The 18,602-nt window shown below is 41.2% G+C and overlaps 1 pseudogene; it reads left to right on the top strand.

Annotated features, from left to right (window-relative positions):
- The first annotated feature begins 3,701 nt into the window (after window positions 1-3,701).
- The window catches only part of LOC114099622 (nucleophosmin-like), a 74,429-nt pseudogene continuing 59,528 nt past the window's right edge, over window positions 3,702-18,602 (top strand).

The raw sequence follows: 18,602 nt of genomic DNA, 5'->3' as shown, positions 1-18,602 counted from the left end.
TGCCATGATGTGCTGCCTCGCCTGGAGACCTGGGGAATGGAGCTGGCCTTCTAGGGACTGAGACTACTGAAACTGTGATCCCTCAAATAAACTTTTCCTCCTTTAAAATTGTTCTGCTCAGCCAGGTGCAGTGTGCACGCCTGTAATCCCAGCACCTCCGGAGTCTGAGGCAGGAAGATTGCAAGTTCAAAGTCAGCCTCAGCAAAGGTGAGGCACTAAGCAACTCAGTGAGACCCTGACTCTAAATAAAATACAAAAAATAAGGGGGATGGAGGGGTGCTAGGGATGTTCCCCAATGGTTAGGCACCCTGGGGTTCAATGCCTGGCACCAAATATATATATATATATATATATATATATATATATATATATATATATATATATATATATATGTATTGTTCTGGTCAGATCCTTTAGTCATAGCAGCAAAAATGCTAACTAAAACACTGAGTATGAGGAAGTGTTTCTTCTCAGTATGGCAAAGTTTAGAAGTTAAAACAATTTAAAGTTTTAATTCTCCATATGAGGAAGCTGCCTTTAATTTCAGCCTGTTACAAGGTGAGACAAATAAAAGATCTCACAATTAATTACCTACTATGTCTCATTTGTTTTAAAGCAGTACCAGATTCAGACCTGCATCCAATTCCTATGACCTTTCTTTAAAGAAATGAGTTATTAAGGTTTTTAATAGCATTTCTAGCAAGAATAAAGGTTTTCTCACTAACACACCAAGGATGCCTCTAGTCAAAGTTGTTTTTGTCTAATGTACTTGGTCAAATATGGTTAAATGTGTCACTTTTAGTTCTACTTAAAGTTGTCTGAGAGTAATAGAATATAGTTTTAAAGAATGTTGCATGGATTACTAGGATCAATGTGCATCTTAAAAATTTAGGTTTAAATCCATGGTAAGGAAATGATAAGTTACTACCTGTTCAAGCCCAGGGTTGCAAAGGCCCCAAGCATACTGTTGACCAATCCCAGAGAGAAAACTTGGAGGACTCAATGAAGAGGTTTTGGAAAGTTTATTAGTACTCACTCCTCAGTGGTAGACAGAGTTCCAGTGGAGGACCAGGCTGTGCTTTCAAGCAGAAGGAACATGTAGACAGGTGGCATGCTCACTGTGCGGATGACTTTCTTCAGATATTTTGTGAGTACATTCCCTTACTCGAAATCAAGGTCACTCTCTTCCTTTCCCAAGGTTTGGGGATTGGAGATAAGGGACATGGCATCTTCCCCTCTCTGTTTCTGTCTTTGCCACATTCCTTCAGAGACCTTATCTCACTGCAAGCTTTTCTGAGCACTGATTAGTGTTTAGCCCAACACCTACCCCTACTGCCTCTTCAGAATTTCCTTTAGAAAACTTGATGTTGTAAATTGTTTCTGTGTCTCTCTGAGGTGTATGAGAATTCTTTTAAAAGTGAAATGTGCCTCCTGCTATTTTGTATATCAAAAATGTGCTGCCCTGGGGCCTTGAACCATCTCCTTGTGCTGTGAACACCAGGAAGATTGGTGGTCTGTCTCACTCTCTGCAGGTTATCTTAGCTACCCGGCTGGAAGAAGTTTCCACTTCTTTCTTGTCAAAAAGATTCAAGAGTTTTATTTTCCTTTAGATAAAGGCAATTAACATGTGTTTAATGTATTGGATCTGCCTTTCTAATGGGGAGGATTCCCTTTTATCTTTGCAGTCTCTAGCCAATTGCCTCTGATGCCTATTGCCGTCTGGCTTAATGATTGTGCAATAATAAAATAGTTTCATTCTTTTCTACAATTTTAGAGAGGATTTGCTGAGTTAGCAAATTTCTTTTTTTTTTCAATTTTGTTTCTCCAACAAGATACAGATACATTTACTTTTGAATAATTAATTTTAACTTGAATTTGAGAAAGAAAAAACTAAGTTAAAATAAGACTCAGTAAAGCAAAGATGTAAACCAAGGCATTGAAATGTTTCTTGTCTATTAAAAATGAAGTAGATGCTAAAAAATTTTCAGTTCTTTTATCTTTGTCCTTGCCAGGAATGATGATGACCTTATAGTGGATGTTGGAAAGCAGAGGTTGAAGAACTCAGAGCATGCACAGCTTTTGGTCTTGGCTAAATCAATCCATGTGAGTAAATAAAAGGGAACTCAATATTTCTTACATCAAAGCAACCTATTTATTTTAATGACAATTAGAAAGGAATTAAAGTACATGCTAAAAAAATTCTATTGATGAAAACACTGAAAAAAAAGTCTCAAAAAATTAGAAAGGCAAAGAAAAGAGCTTTTGTCAATTAATACATCAAAACCTCACCACAGGAGTGATCTAAAAAGGACATTCATTACAAAACAAAGCTCACATAAATAAAGTGAACCTCTATTATCTCTGTTATCACTAATTATCACTTGTTACATTTTATTTTACATCATTTAGTCTAACAGAAGAAGAAAATGTATAGAAGATCAAAAAGCCATCCATACACTTTTTTTAACATACAAGTATTGTCTTTCTGAATAATTAGGAACTTCAGATTTATAAGCAGAGTTCTAATTAAAAAAAAAAAAAACTGACCAAGACATCCTCACCATGCCCTTAGCTGGACTAAACTTTGAGAGGCCCTGACTTCCCTTAGAGCATTCCCCATGTTCTTGGAGCATTTTCTTTGTAAAACATTTTAAGTACTTCCTCTGTCCTTTTGTTTTTGGGGGTGTTGTTGTTTTGTTTTGTTTTCAGTACTGGGAATTGAACCCAAGGATACTTTGTCACTGAGCTATACCCCCAGCCCTTTTTATTTTTTATTTTTAGTTAGGGACTTGATAAATTGCTGAGGCTAGCCTCTAACCTGCAATCCTTCTCCCCCAGCCTCTGGAGTCTCTCAGATTATAGGCAACCACAACAGAGTCTGATTCTTTAGCCCCTTTAAAATGTAAAGCTTTTTAGAAGCCTTATGCCAGTTTCACAATCCAGGAATATCCTTCTCAAGGACCTGGGAGTCATATCTTTGAAATCAAATCATCTAGGGAGATAGTCCCCCTATCTCCTGATCCCAGTTAGTCCAATCACAGAAACGTTTTCATACTGAAAAAATAATTTAGTGAGATCTACACATCCCCTTCATCACTCTCACTGCTTCTCACCACCTGCCACCCCAGTTCCATCCGGTATTCTTTCACTGGCTCCCCAGTTGTTAAACAGCTTCCTGCCTCTCCCTGCAGTGTCCTGAATTCAGATTTAGTTCTGCTCTCTTTCCCCTCTTACAATAACCTCCAATAAGGTCTTTTTCCCCTGTTTAATTATGTAATTTTGTCCAGTGAAATGTTTTCTTTAAGAAAATCTATCCTAAGCCTTCTTAAAATCTCCACCAAAATAAAACAGTAATACTAATAAAAAGAAACAGCTTCAAGAGAATGAGAATTATTTAATCACTTATTTTCTCTATTTTTCAGAAAGTATTTTGTAGACTCTACTTAGACATCAGATATGCAATATTATAAATTATAACATATATGTTCGAATGTGAACATAAATAAAACTTTCCCTATTAAATTTCTGTTTTAATCGACTGAAGATGGTGGCGAGGGGAGTGCATTGCCCCCGTGTGCCGCGTCACTGCGTGGGAGAATGACGAGTCAGGACTGCTAAAGGCTATCTTGTTAGGAATTTCCAGCAATAGTAGAGTGCTCCGGGAACCTGGAGGAAGGATTTCCATCGCACGAGGATCGGCTATGGGGACTCAAACGTGAGAGATTTGTCACACGGAGGGTAACACTGCTTATTCAGCAAATCGCCCCACGGCTAGAGTCTGCAGCGCGCGCTGGGAAACGAAGAGATAGCGACGCAGGGATACAGCACTGCAGTTTCTGCCAGCCATGCAAGCACCGTACTCAGTGCTGAATTCTGGGTTCAAGACGGGGGAAGGAAGCGGTCCAATTCGGTTCTCCACACCGGTCAGATCACAGAGGAGGCCAGCGGCCACCATCTTGGAGAGCTGACATCACCATCCCTGTTTTCGACTGACCGCAGCTCATTCAGCCATAGAACAGGTAATTTCAGGCTGCCATTTGCTTGCGGCTTGCAGACAGATTACTCAGGCTCAGTGCTAAAGAACCGGCGGAAACTACTTCTTGGAGCCTGCTCTTATCAGAGCATACACCAAGCACGGAGCGGCTGAGTTCCGCCTCCCGGAACTGCTTTGGCCCAGGGCTAAGGAGCCCGCGGAAACTGCTTCTCGGTACGGGTCCTGCTGAGTACTGTGGAGGTAAATACCAACCGAGCCTTCGTGGGCAGTGGCAACAGGACTGAGACGGGGCCTGTGAGGGCCGGTAAGGACTCACCCATTGCTTTGGTCACCCGGCAAAGGGAACGAAATGCTGCCATTCGCATAGGATACCAACATGGCAGAGATCTGATGTCATCAGAAAGCGGCGGAGGAGAGAACTTCATCAATACCAGCGGTGACAGAAACAGTTGGTCTGCTGGTAGGGAGGGTGAGTCACAGACACCCAAGTCTCTCTCGCTTTGTCGTCGAGCCAGAGGGGAGGAGCCGGGCCTCCGCCCGCGCCCGGAACAGGCCCAGCGGCTAGCCGGCGTGGTGGTCGCGTGACCCCAATTGGAGAGGGGGCGGAGCGGAGCAGCCACCCGTGCCCGCAGGGTGGGCAGACCTGCGACCCAGTGGTATGCGGGCGTGGAAGGAGGGGCAGGGCAGAGCCGCCGCCTGCGCCTGCAAGGTAAGCAGACCTGCGACAGACTGGCGGGTCAGGCCCAGCGGCCTGCCAGCGTGGTACACACGTCACCCCAACTGGAGTAGGGGCAGAGCAGAGCCTTCGCCTGCGCCCGGATCAGGCCCTGCCGGTGTGGTGTTCACGTGACCCCAATTGGAGTGGGGGCGGAGCGGAACCGCCACCCGTGCCCGCAGGGTGGGCAGACCTGCGACCAACCTGCAGATCAGGCCCAACGGTCCGCGGGCGTGGTAGGAGGGGCAGGGCAGAGTCGTCGCCCGGCGGATCAGGCCCAGTAGCCTGCCGGCATGGTACACACGTCACCCCAATTGGAGTAGGGGCAGAGCAGAGCCGCCGCCCGCGCCCGGAACAGGCCCAGTGACCTGCCGGCGTGGTAGTCACGACACCCTAATTGGAGTAAGGGCAGGGCAGAGCCGCCTCCCGCGCCCGGAATAAGCCCAGCGACCCGCCGGCATGGTAGACACGTCACCCCAATTGGAGTAAGGGCAGAGCAGAGCCACCACCCGCGCCTACAATGTAGGCAGACCTGCGACCGACCAGCAGAACAGGCCCAGGGGTCCACGGGCGTGGTAGACACCTCACACCAATTGGAGGAGGGGCAGAGCAGAGCCCCCACCCGCACCTGCAAGGTAGGCAGACCGCCGCCCAACCCTGCAAGGGAGACTTTTCAACTATACAAGAGCAATATAAATATATAGGGGAAAAAACATTTCAAAAACACAGTCTCTAGCTGATTGCCTCTGATGCCTATTGCTGTTTGTCTTAATGATTACACAATAACAAAATTGTTTCATTCTTTTCCATGATTATAGAGAGGATTTGTGAGTTTTGCAAATTTCCACTTCTTTAATTGTGTTTCTCCAACAAGATGCAGATACACTTATTTCTAAATATATATATATTTTAATGAGTTTGAATTTGAGAAAGAAAAAGTTAAGTGAAAGCAAGACAACTAGGTTGAAACAAGACATTGAAAATGTTTCTTGCACATAAAAATGGAGTAGATGATTATTCATAGAAGTAACTGTATCATTGCATGTACTAAAGGTTATGAAGGCAAAGTTTATAGTGCCATGGTAGTTGAACAATAAAGAAACATGGCTTAGAAGTGAAACTCCAAGACAAGTTTCCTAGAAGGTACAAGTTTGAGTTGAGTTTCAACAATATAAAGTTTTAATAAGTTGAAGGTAATTCAACAAGAGCCTCTCAGCTGTTGGATTTGCACTGGGAAGGCATTATGATAAGAGGGAACAATACCCTTTACTCTAAATAACTGTGTTCTGAATTGCATTTTATTTTCAGCTTACCTCCTTCTACTACTTCTTATTCTTCATGAAGAGAAAATATTTGGTAATTCAAAGTCAAGGGACAGATTTTGTTATTTGAGAATATCAAGCATATACTCTGAAGGCTGTCAGTAATAGCAAAACTACATTTACTTCATTGATCTCTATCTCTGAGAAACTTGATCTATCTTTTCTTTGGATGTCAGGACCCCTAGAATTTGTCATCAGCTGCATAAAATGGAACCAGAATCCTGGTAGATAACTGAGAAGAAGAAAAGGACCAGGTAATCCTGGGGGATAAGATTATGGAGAAAATAAAGAAAATCTAAATTATATTTCTGTGGAGTCTATGCCAGCTAACTTTAATGAAAGTCACATTCGTACTATTTGCACTATTCTCTGTGCACTATTTTTATCTGTGGTCAAAGGCTAGTAAGATGTTTTCCTATTTGTGTAACTGCCTTCCTGGTAATTCTGATTATAAAACACAGAATTACATTTGCTTTGTGTTTTTAAAAATTGGAAAAGTTAAATATATTTTTAAGTATATTTAAAATGAAGCAAGTTTAATGCCCTTCCTCAGATCTAGAGCAGTGTATTTCTTTTATTTTTTTAAAGAAAAGTTTGACAATCTATTATTATTATTATTCAGTTGTCAGAAGAAAAAAATCTTTAATTTTCTTGTTGGGGATTTTATTAGTTTTGTAAATAATTATCAAGTTTTAAAAACTTTCCTTATGGTAAATATATATTTAAACAGAAATTTTATATTTAAAGTTATATATTTAAACAGAAATTTATTTATTTATTTATTTTTATTTTTACTTTTTTAAAAATATTTTTATTGTTGGTTGTTCAAAACATTACATAGTTCTTGACATATCATATTTCACACTTTGATTCAAGTGGGTTATGAACTCCCATTTTTACCCCATATACAGATTGCAGAATCACATCAGTTACACATCCATTGATTTACAAATTGCCATACTAGTGTCTGTTGTGTTCTGCTGCTTTTCCTATTCTCTACTATCCCCCCTCCCCTCCCTTCCCCTCCCCTCTTCTCTCTCTACCCCCTCTACTGTCATTCATTTCTCCCCCTTGTATTATTTTTCCCTTTCCCCTCACTTCCTCTTGTATGTACTTTTGTATAACCCTGAGGGTCTCCTTCCATTTCCATGCAATTTCCCTTCTCTCTCCCTTTCCCTCCCACCTCTCATCCCTGTTTAATGTTAATCTTCTTCTCATGCTCTTCTTCCCTACTCTGTTCTTAGTTACTCTCCTTATATCAAAGAAGACATTTGGCATTTGTTTTTTAGGGATTGGCTAGCTTCACTTAGCATAATCTGCTCTAATGCCATCCGTTTCCCTGCAAATTCTATGATTTTGTCATTTTTTAATGCACAGTAATACTCCATTGTGTATAAATGCCACATTTTTTTTTATCCATTCGTCTATTGAAGGGCATCTAGGTTGGTTCCACAGTCTTGCTATTGTGAATTGTGCTGCTATGAACATCGATGTAGCAGTGTCCCTGTAGCATGCTCTTTTTAGGTCTTTAGGGAATAGACTGAGAAGGGGAATAGCTGGGTCAAATGGTGGTTCCATTCCAAGCTTTCCAAGAAATCTCCATACTGCTTTCCAAATTGGCTGCAAAATTTGCAGTCCCACCAGCAATGTACAAGTGTACCCTTTTCCCCACATCCTTGCCAGCACTTGTTGTTGTTTGACTTCCTAATGGCTGCCAATCTTACTGGAGTGAGATGGTATCTTAGGGTGGTTTTGATTTGCATTTCTCTGACTGCTAGAGATGGTGAGCATTTTTTCATGTACTTGTTGATTGACTGTATGTCCTCCTCTGAGAAGTGTCTGTTCAGGTCCTTGGCCCATTTGTTGATTGGGTTGTTTGTTCTCTTATTGTCTAGTTTTTTGAGTTCTTTGTATACTCTGGATATTAGGGCTCTATCTGAAGTGTGAGGAGTAAAGATTTGTTCCCAGGGTGTAGGCTCCCTATTTACCTCTCTTATTGTTTCTTTTGCTGAGAAAAAACTTTTTAGTTTGAGTAAGTCCCATTTGTTGATTCTAGTTATTAACTTTTGTGCTATGGGTGTCCTATTGAGGAATTTGGAGCCCGACCCCACCGACTGTAGATCGTAGCCAACTTTTTCTTCTATCAGACGGCGTGTCTCTGATTTGATATCAAGCTCCTTGATCCATTTTGAATTCACTTTTGTGCATGGCGAGAGAAAGGGATTCAGTTTCATTTTGTTGCAAATGGATTTCCAGTTTTCCCAGCACCATTTGTTGAAGATGCTATCCTTCCTCCATTGCATGCTTTTAGCCCCTTTATCAAATATAAAATAGTTATAGTTTTGTGGATTGGTTTCTGTGTCCTCTATTCTGTACCATTGGTCCACCCACCTGTTTTGGTACCAGTACCATGCTGTTTTTGTTACTATTGCTCTGTAGTATAGTTTGAAGTCTGGTATCGCTAAACCACCTGATTCACACTTCCTGCTTAGCATTGTTTTTGCTATTCTGGGTCTTTTATTTTTCCATATGAATTTCATGATTGCTTTCTCTATTTCTACAAGAAATGCCGTTGGGATTTTGATTGGCATTGCATTAAACCTATAGAGAACTTTTGGTAATATCGCCATTTTGATGATGTTAGTTCTGCCTATCCATGAACAGGGTATATTTTTCCATCTTCTAAGATCTTCTTCTATTTCTCTCTTTAGGGTTCTGTAGTTTTCATTGTATAAGTCTTTCACCTCTTTTGTTAGGTTGATTCCCAAGTATTTTATTATTTTTGAAGATATTGTGAATGGAGTGGTTGTCCTCATTTCCATTTCAGAGGATTTGTCGCTGATATACAGGAATGCCTTTGATTTATGCGTGTTGATTTTATATCCTGCCACTTTGCTGAATTCATATATTAGCTCTAATAGTTTCTTTGTAGAGCCTTTTGGGTCTGCTAGGTATAGAATCATGTCACCTGCAAATAGTGATAATGTAAGTTCTTCTTTTCCTATTTTTATGCCTTTAATTTCTTTTGTCTGTCTAATTGCTCTGGCCAGTGTTTCGAGAACTATGTTGAACAGAAGTGGAGAGAGAGGGCATCCCTGTCTTGTTCCAGATTTTAGAGGGAATGCCTTCAGTTTTTCTCCATTCAGAATGATGCTAGCCTGAGGCTTAGCATAGATTGCTTTTACAATATTGAGGTATGTTCCTGTTATCCCTAGTTTTTCTAGAGTTTTGAACATAAAGGGATGCTGTACTTTGTCGAATGCTTTTTCCGCATCTATCGAGATGATCATATGGTTCTTATTTGTAAGTCTATTGATGTGGTGAATAACATTTATTGATTTCTGTATATTGAACCAGCCTTGCATCCCAGGGATGAATCCTACCTGATCATGGTGTACAATTTTTTTGATATGTTTTTGTATCCGATTCGCCAGAATTTTATTGAGGATTTTTGCATCTAGGTTCATTAGAGATATTGGTCTGTAGTTTTCTTTATTTGAAGTGTCTTTGTCTGGTTTAGGTATCAGGGTGATGTTGGCCTCATAGAATGAATTTGGAAGTTCTCCCTCCTTTTCTATTTCCTGAAGTAGCTTGAAAAGTATTGGTATTAGTTCTTCTTTAAAGGTTTTGTAAAATTCTGCTGTATACCCATCCGGACCTGGGCTTTTCTTAGTTGGTAGTCTTTTTATGGTTTCTTCTATTTCCTCAATTGATATTGGTCTGTTTAGGTTTTCTATATCCTCCTGACTCAATCTGGGCAGATCGTATGACTTAAGAAATTTATCTATGCCTTCACTATCTTCTAATTTGTTGGAGTATAAGGATTCAAAATAGTTTTTGATTATCTTCTGTATTTCTGAAGTGTCTGTTGTGATATTGCCTTTTTCATCCCGTATGCTAGTAATTTGAGTTCTCTCTTTTCTTCTCTTCGCTAGCATCGCTAAGGGTCTGTCGATTTTGTTTATTTTTTCAAAGAACCAACTTTTAGTTTTGTCAATTTTTTCAATTGTTTCTTTTGTTTCGATTTCATTAATTTCAGCTCTGATTTTAATTATTTCTTGCCTTCTACTTCTTTTGCTGTTGTTTTGCTCTTCTTTTTCAAGGATTTTGAGATGAAGTATGAGATCATTTATTTGTTGGTTTTTTCTTTTTTTAAGGAATGAACTCCAAGCAATGAATTTTCCTCTTAGAACTGCTTTCAATGTGTCCCATAGATTCCGATATGTTGTGTCTGTGTTTTCATTTATCTCTAAGAATTTTTTAATTTCCTTCTTGATGTCTTCTATAACCCATTGATCATTCAGTAACCTATTGTTCATTCTCCAAGTGATGTATGCTTTTTCCTTCCTTCTTTTATCGTTGATTTTCAGTTTCATTCCATTATGATCAGATAAGATGCATGGTATTATCTCTACTCCTTTATATTGTCTAAGAGTTTCCCTGTGACATAATATATGATCTGTTTTTGAGAAGGATCCATGTACTGCTGAGAAAAAAGTGTAACTGCTTGATGTTGGGTGGTATACTCTATATATGTCAATTAGGTCTAGGTTATTAATAGTGTTATTGAGTTCTATAGTTTCCTTATTCAACTTTTGTTTGGAAGATCTGTCCAGTGGCGAGAGAGGTGTGTTGAAGTCTCCCATGAGTATGATATGGTGGTCTATTAGACTCTTGAACTTGAGAAGAGTTTGTTTGACGAACATAGCTGCACCATTGTTTGGGGCATAAATATTTATGATTGTTATGTCTTGTTGGTGTATGGTTCCCTTAAGCAGTATGTAGTGTCCCTCTTTATCTCTTTTGATTAACTTTGGCTTGAAATCTATTTTATTTGATATGAGTATGGACACTCCTGCTTGTTTCCGAAGTCCATATGAGTGATATGATTTTTCCCAACCTTTCACCTTCAGCCTATGTATGTCTTTTCCTATCAAATGCGTCTCCTGTAGGCAGCATATTGTTGGGTCTTGTTTTGTGATCCATTCTACTAGCCTGTGTCTCTTAATTGGTGAGTTTAAGCCATTAACATTTAGGGTTATTATTGAGATATGGGTTGTTCTTCCAGCCATATTTGTTTATTTCTGTTACTAAACATGGTTTGTTTTCCTCTTTGATTATCCCCCCCCCTTTACTGTCCTACCTCCCACTGTTGGTTTTCATTGTTATTTTCCATTTCCTCTTCCTGTAATGCTTTGGCGAGGATGTTTTGAAGAGATGGTTTTCTAGCTGCAAATTCTTTAAACTTTTGTTTATCGTGGAAGGTTTTAATTTCATCCTCCATCCTGAAGCTTAATTTCGCTGGATACACAATTCTTGGTTGGAACCCATTTTCTTTCAGTGTTTGAAATATGTTATTCCAGGATCTTCTAGCTTTCAGAGTCTGTGTTGAAAGATCAGCTGTTATCCTGATTGGCTTACCACTAAATGTAATCTGCTTCCTTTCTCTTGTAGCTTTTAAAATTCTCTCCTTATTCTGTATGTTGGGCATCTTCATTATAATGTGTCTAGGTGTGGATCTCTTATGATTTTGCACATTCGGTGTCCTGTAGGCTTCTAGGATTTGGGATTCTGTCTCATTCTTCAAGTCGGGGAAGTTTTCTTGTATTATTTCATTGAATAGACTTCTCATTCCTTTGGTTTGGAGCTCTGTACCTTCCTGTATCCCAATGACTCTTAAGTTTGGTCTCTTAATGTTATCCCATATTTCTTGGATGTTCTGCTCATGGTTTCTTAACAGTCTTGCTGAGCTGTCTATGTTCTTTTCAAGTTGAAATACTTTGTCTTCATTGTCTGATTTTCTATCTTCTAAGTGTTCTACTCTGCTGGTAGTATTCTCCATTGAGTTTTTAAGTTGGTTTATTGCTTCCTGCATTTCTAGGATTTCTGTTTGTTTGTTTTTTATAACCTCTATCTCCCTGTATAGTTGATCCTTTGCTTCCTGGATTTGTTTGTGTAATTCATTGTCGAAGTGATCTTTCATTGTCTGATTTTGCTGTCTAATGTCTTCCTTGATACTCCAGATCATCTGAAGCATGTATATCCTGAATTCTTTATCTGACATTCCATCTGCTGCAGCTGTTACCTCTTCTAAAGTTGCGTTGACCTGCATTGCTTGTGGTCCTTTCTTTCCTTGTCTTTTCATACTGCTTGCGTATCTTTCCTGCAGGTGCGGGCGGCGGCTCTGCTCTCTCCTTATTCCAATTGGGGTGTCGTGGCTACCACGCCGGCAGGTCACTGGGCCTGTTCTGGGAGCTGGCGGCGGCTCTGTTCTGCCCCTACTCCAATTGGGGTGACGAGTGTACCACGCCGGCAGGCCACCGGGCCTGATCCGCCGGTCGGTTGCAGGTTTGCCTACCCTGCAGGCGTGGGCGGCGGCTCTACTCTGCCCCTACTCCAAATGGGGTGACGTGTCTGTCGTACCAGCAGGCCACTGGGCCTGTCCCGCTGGTCGGTCGCAGATCTGCCCACCTTTCGGGCACGGGTGGAGGCTCTGCTCTGCCCCTACTCCAATTGGGGTGTCGTGACTACCCCGCCTGCAGGACGCTGGGCCTGTTCCTGGCACGAGCGGCGACTCTGCTCTGCCACTACTCCAATTAGGGTGGTGTTTGTACCACGCCGGCAGGCTCCTGGGCCTGATCCGCCTGTCTGTTGTAGGTCTGCCTACCTTGGAGGCGCGGGCGGCGGATCTGCCCTGCCCCTCCTACCACGCCTGCGGACCCCTGGGCCTGATCTGCAGGTTGATCACTGGTCTTCTCACCCTGCGGGCACGGGTGGCGGTTCCGCTCCGCCCCCACTCCAATTGGGGTCACGTGACCACCACACCGGCAGGGCCTGATCCAGGCGTGGGAGAAGGATCTGCTCTGCCCCTACTCCAGTTGGGGTGACGTGTGTACCACAGTGGCAGGCCACTGGGCCTGACCCGCCAGGCTGTCACAGGTCTGTTTACCTTGCAAGCGCGAACGGCGGCTCTGCCCTGCCCCTCCTACCACGCCCATGTACCACTGGGTCGCGGGTCTGCCCACCTTGCGGGTGCCGGTCACCACGCTGGCGAGCCGCTGGGCCTGCTCCGGGCGCTGGTGGCTGCCCGGCTCCTCCCCTCTGGCTCGACGACAAATTGAGGAGACTCGGGTGACTGTGCCTCACCCCCCCTACCAGGAGACCAACTGCTTATGTCACCGCTGGTATTGATGAAGTTCCCTCCTCCGCCGCTTTCTGCAGACATCAGATCTCTGCCATGTTGGTATCCTATGCGAATGGCAGCATTTCGTTCCCCTTGCCGGGCAACCAAAGCACCGGGTGAGTCCTGACCGGCCCTCAGCAGGACCCGGACCGAGAAGCAGTTTCCGCGGGCTCCTAGCCCCGGGCCAGGGAAGTTCCGGGAGCCGGAACTCGGCCGCTCCGTGCTCGGTGTAAGCTCCTATAAGTGTAAGCTCCAAGAAGCAGTCCCCGCGGGCTCAGTTCCGGGAGCCGGAATTTGGCTGCTTAGTGCTTGTTGTATGCTCTGATAGGAGCAGGGTCCAAGAAGCAGCCTCCACAGGCTCAGCAGCCCTGGGCCAGGGCGGTTCCGGGAGCCGGAACTCGGCCGCCCCGCACTCGGTGTTCACTCCGATAAGATCAGTTTCTAAGAAGCACCCAGGCGCTGAACCCTAGCAATCTGTCTGCAAGCCGCAGGCGAATTGCAGCCTGAAATTACCTGTTCTATGGCTGAATGAGCTGTGGTCAGTCGAAAACAGGGGTGGTGACGTCAGTTTACCAACATGGTGGCTGCTGGCCTCCTCTGTGGTCTGACCGGTGTGGAGAACCGAGATGGACCGCTTCCTTCCCCCGTCTCGAACCCAGAATTCAGCCCTGAGTACGGTGCTTGCGCGGCTGGCAGAAACTGCAGCGCTGTAACCCTGCGTCTCTATCCCAGCGCGCGCTGCAGACTCTAGCCACGTGGCGATTTGCTGAATAAGCAGTGTTACCCTCCGTGCGACAAACCTCTCGCGTTTGAGTCCCCGTAGCTGATCCTCGTGCGATGGAAATCCTTCCTCCAGGTTCCGGAGCACCCCACTATTGCTGGAAATTCCTAACAAGATATCCTTTAGCCGTCCTGACTTGTCATACTCCCACACAGTGAAGCAGCACACGGGGGCAATGCACTCCCCTCGCCGCCATCTTCCTTCTCTCTAAATAATTCTTGATACAGATAATTTTGCATATTAATCACAAAAGCTTCTGAAAAAGAATTTTACAAAACTCTTACATTTCCTTTGAGTAAAAATGCTGTATGAATGAAATGATTAGAAATAAAGTGTTGACTGTATTTTTACAGCTTTATTATTATTATTAATTGTAATTCTCATAGAATTGTGAAAAGCATTAAATAGCCTGTGAGAGCTCTGTTTTAGCTGCCTGGGCCTCTCAGCTCAGGGTTGGTAAAATTGCTCATAAAGGGTGCTGTTCATTCTTAGGTCTTTTTTTTTTTTTTAACTATTTTTTGTTTGTTTGTTTGTTTTGTTTTGTTTTGTTTTTGTTTTCCTCCCAAGTCTCTTAGCTGATTTTTTTTAAATAAAATTCTTATGACAATCCACAATATATAAACAGCATTTCTTTTTTTCTTAATTGACAAATAATGATATGTATCCATGATGTACAATAGTTCTGATATATGTATATATTATGGAAAGGCTAAATCAATTGACTTCATATATTCATTACTTCACATACTTAGTGTGTATGTTTGTGTGCGTGTGTATGTGTGTGTGTGTTGAGAACACTTAAAATCTACTCTCCCAATTATTTTCCAGTATATATTTTCAAGTATATTGTTAATATATTTTAATTAACTATAGTCATCATGTTTTAAAATTGATCTTTTGAACTTACTATTGCTGTTGACAGAAAAATCTAAATTAAAAAAATTAGTAATTCTACCATATAATCTACTATACTATCATACAAGTATATACTGAAAAAAAATGTATCTCCTTCCTTCCTTCAATTCTCAAAACCTCTTTCAGTTTTAACACCTCATTTCCTTCTTTTGGAAAATATTTTATTGATTTTTTTTTCTTTTGGAAAAAGTTTTATTAAATACTTGAAGCATTTTAACTGTTCTGTCATTCAAAGCAAACAATAGCAAGTTAAAGAAAATTAAAAATAGACATGCATGACTGAAAAGTAAAAGGAGAGCTGGGCATAGCCTGTAATCCTAGGCTGAGATGGGAAGATCACAAATTCAAAGCCAGCCTCAGCCAATTAAGGAGGACCTAAGCAATTTAGCAAGACACTGTCTCTAAATAAAAAATAAAAAGGGCTGCCTGGGGATGTAGCTGAGTAGTAAAGCACCCCTAGATTCTATTCTCAGTACCAAACAAAGAAAGAAAGAGAGAAAAAGAGGAAAAAAGAAAGAGGGAAGGATGGAAGAAGAAATGTAAGAATGAAACATATCTTAAGGTTAAAATTTCAATCTGTTATAAATATAACTAGGAAAATTTCCTGCATTTTTCAAGTTAATATAAAAAGAAGAGCATCATTTGTATCTTCTTCAAATCAGTTCTCTCCTCTCGCTGTAAGCAGACAAAACCAACTAAGAACATTTTACTTAGTTCTGAATGTTCTTCTGATAGAAAACAAACCAACAAATTGATTTTAAAATCACTTAACCCATGTCATGAAGAGGTGGCATTACAGTGTTTCCTATTTTCTAAAGGTTTTTGACACTTGTTTGTTTGCTCATTTTTTGTGTTAGACACTGAGTTTGTTTTATTCAATAAGGAAAAAAATGAGAAATCCTGGAATACATGATTAAATAACATTTAATACTACTAAACTTTAAGAAAAGAAAATCCTAAGTCTTTTATTATATTCTCATTCCTCCTCAGGGGATCCAAGAGAAAAGAGGAAAAACTTGCCAAAATGCTGCCATTTTGTTTTGTTTTGGTTGGGTTTGGTTTGATCTTTCCTTTAATATTCGAGCACTAAAAGGTTTTTGCCTTCATGAATGAAACAATATTTTAAATTATTTGCTCCCATAAATTAATACAGAATAATGGAAGTCCAATTTTCAAATCCCTGGACTAGATGAAATGTTCAATATCAAAGCAAAAAATAACAATACTAAATTCATAATTATTTATTTTATGAATAAAAGTAAGAATAGAACCAAATCCAAGAGTCAAAGGGCATTTTTCTATTTTATAAGTCACACATTAACTCTTTCAAGTGATGACTGACTTGTTTCATTAACTGGTCACAGACTTGGTTTAATTGGCCACAATAAGGAAAAGAGAAAGGCATCATTGTTCCAGGTTTTTCTGGGTCTTGAAACAATTCTTTTCCATCGTTTGGGACTCACAGCTTAAAATTTGATGGGGAGCCCACCACTAAAAACAGTTATGTACATCAGTCACACTGACATTCTGTGAGATGGTTCCTACATTTCCCAGACCTTCTACTCTGAGTGCAGGAGCCCCTGACCTCATGCTCCAGTAAAATCCTTGACTCCAACATTCTGGAACCTCCACTCTGAATTATGTGCACTCAGTCAAGAGACAGTTTCTGCTTTTTCTCTGAGAAAAGTACTTCACAACAATGTCAGGTATGATATTATGAAAAATATGTTTGGACTTTGCAACACACATTCATAAAATCTCCTGAGTGACGAGTCCCTAAAGACAGGGGGCCCCTAGGGAGCTTCAGTGTAGGGGCTGGTCACTAAAAAAAACAAACCAAAATTGGTTGTGACTTTCAGCCCTATTTCCCAACCTCAAGTTACAGGAGAGAGACTAAAGGTTAAAGTTGATCACCAATGGCCATTGATTTAACCAATAAAACCTCCATCAGAAACCCAGTGAGACTGTATTTGGATGCACTTCCAGAAACCAGATTATGTGATGATTCCTGGAAAGTGGCAGGGAAGAGGGCATGGAAGTTCCATGCCCCTAGCCCCATCCCTCACTCTGTCCATCTCTTCGTCAGGCTATTCATTTGTGTCATTTACAATTAACTAGTAAACATTGAAAAGTGTATTCCTGAGTGCTCTGGTTCCCCACAGCAAATGAATAGAAGTGGAGGAAAGGGTTGTGGGAACTCCTGATATAAAGCCAATCGAGACTGCATTTGACAACCTGCTATCTGAGATTGACATCTTAAACTGGGGACAGTCTTGTGGGCCTAATCCCTAGAGTTCTGGTACCTAATAACATCTTAAGATAGATAGTGTGAAATCTGAACTGAATTAAAAGACATCTTGTTGGTATTTGCTGCAGAACTGATTGCTCATTGGCTGATAGGAAAAAAAATACCCACACATCTTGGTGAAGAGGTGAGATGGTCCATATGGAGAGTTAGAGAAGGAAAAACACTTTGATATCCCTGTGCCAGAAAAGGCAATGTCCAAAAAACATTCAAAAGATCTGCCCATTCACACCCCTCATTGCATCCTCCTTCTCTCCTCCTCCTCCTCCTCCTCCTCCTCCTCCTCCTCCTCCTCCTCCTCCTCCTCCTCTTCCTTCTTCTTCTTCTTTTGTATTTGTCACATTTTTATTGCTTAGTTGTGATTTCTGTCTCCCTGATTGCTGTTGGGATTGTCTGCCATGAAATCCCTTCACCCTTTAGCACCAGAGTCCCACAGAGACTCCTTCTTCATTCTCATATTTGCACTTCACATTCGCTCCTGGACTGCTGAACTAGAACTATTCCTAAAAGGCTTCCTGAAGTCTACCTGGAAAGTCTGTGCCTCCCTTTCCATTTTCAAGAGTCTCTTTTCTGCTCTTGCTTGTCCCTTCTCTTATCTTGTCTATTCTGATGATTCCCCAAATGTCTTCTATGACCAACATGTAAGACCAAGATCTTCTATTTTGCCATCTTATCTACCCTTTATAAAAGTTCCGCTGGGCTTTTAAATTATCAAAACATACTCAAATCTGCTGTTACCACTACTTCTATTTTCCACAGTTTCTGTTTATTTCTATTTTTCACAGTTTATTTTTAAAGACTTAAAAAACTGGTTTGTTTTAAAAAAATCTAAGGAGGTTCAGAAATTGGCCCTGATTTGTAACTTTTTCCTTTCAAGAATTTTCTTTAAATGTACTATATTCTGAAGACTTCCATGTAACTAATGTTTTCCTTTTACCTATGAGAAAATATGGCTTTCAGATCCAAAATGGTCCATGCAAAGGTTTTTAAGTAGTCCTTTCTTACCAGTAAATTTTCCTGTACCTTGAGCTAGATTAGTTTCATATTCTACTGATCCACATAATGAAGAATTATTTTTTTCCAGTACTAGAGACTGAACTCAGGGCTTTGCTCATGTTAGGCAAGTGCTTTACCACTGAGCTACATCCCAGCACACCCTACCCCTATCCTCCTTGTTTTCTTAAACAGAGTCTCACTGATTTGCCCAGGTTGGTCTCGAACTTGTGATTCCCACCTCAGCATGCCAAGTGATTGAGATTACAGGAACGTGCCCTGCACTGGCTAAGGATTTTGTTTTTTATTTGAGGTATTTTTCCCTTTAACACACTTAGTTGGAGATATTAACTCCCATGATGAAAGTTATTGGAAATCCACTAGAGGTCCAAAG

The sequence above is a fragment of the Marmota flaviventris genome, chromosome 11, assembly GCF_047511675.1.
Source record: "Marmota flaviventris isolate mMarFla1 chromosome 11, mMarFla1.hap1, whole genome shotgun sequence".
NCBI classification, from domain to species: Eukaryota; Metazoa; Chordata; class Mammalia; order Rodentia; family Sciuridae; genus Marmota; species Marmota flaviventris.
The sequence above is the reverse complement of the archived record's forward strand: the minus strand, read 5'-3'. Positions and strand labels throughout refer to the sequence as shown.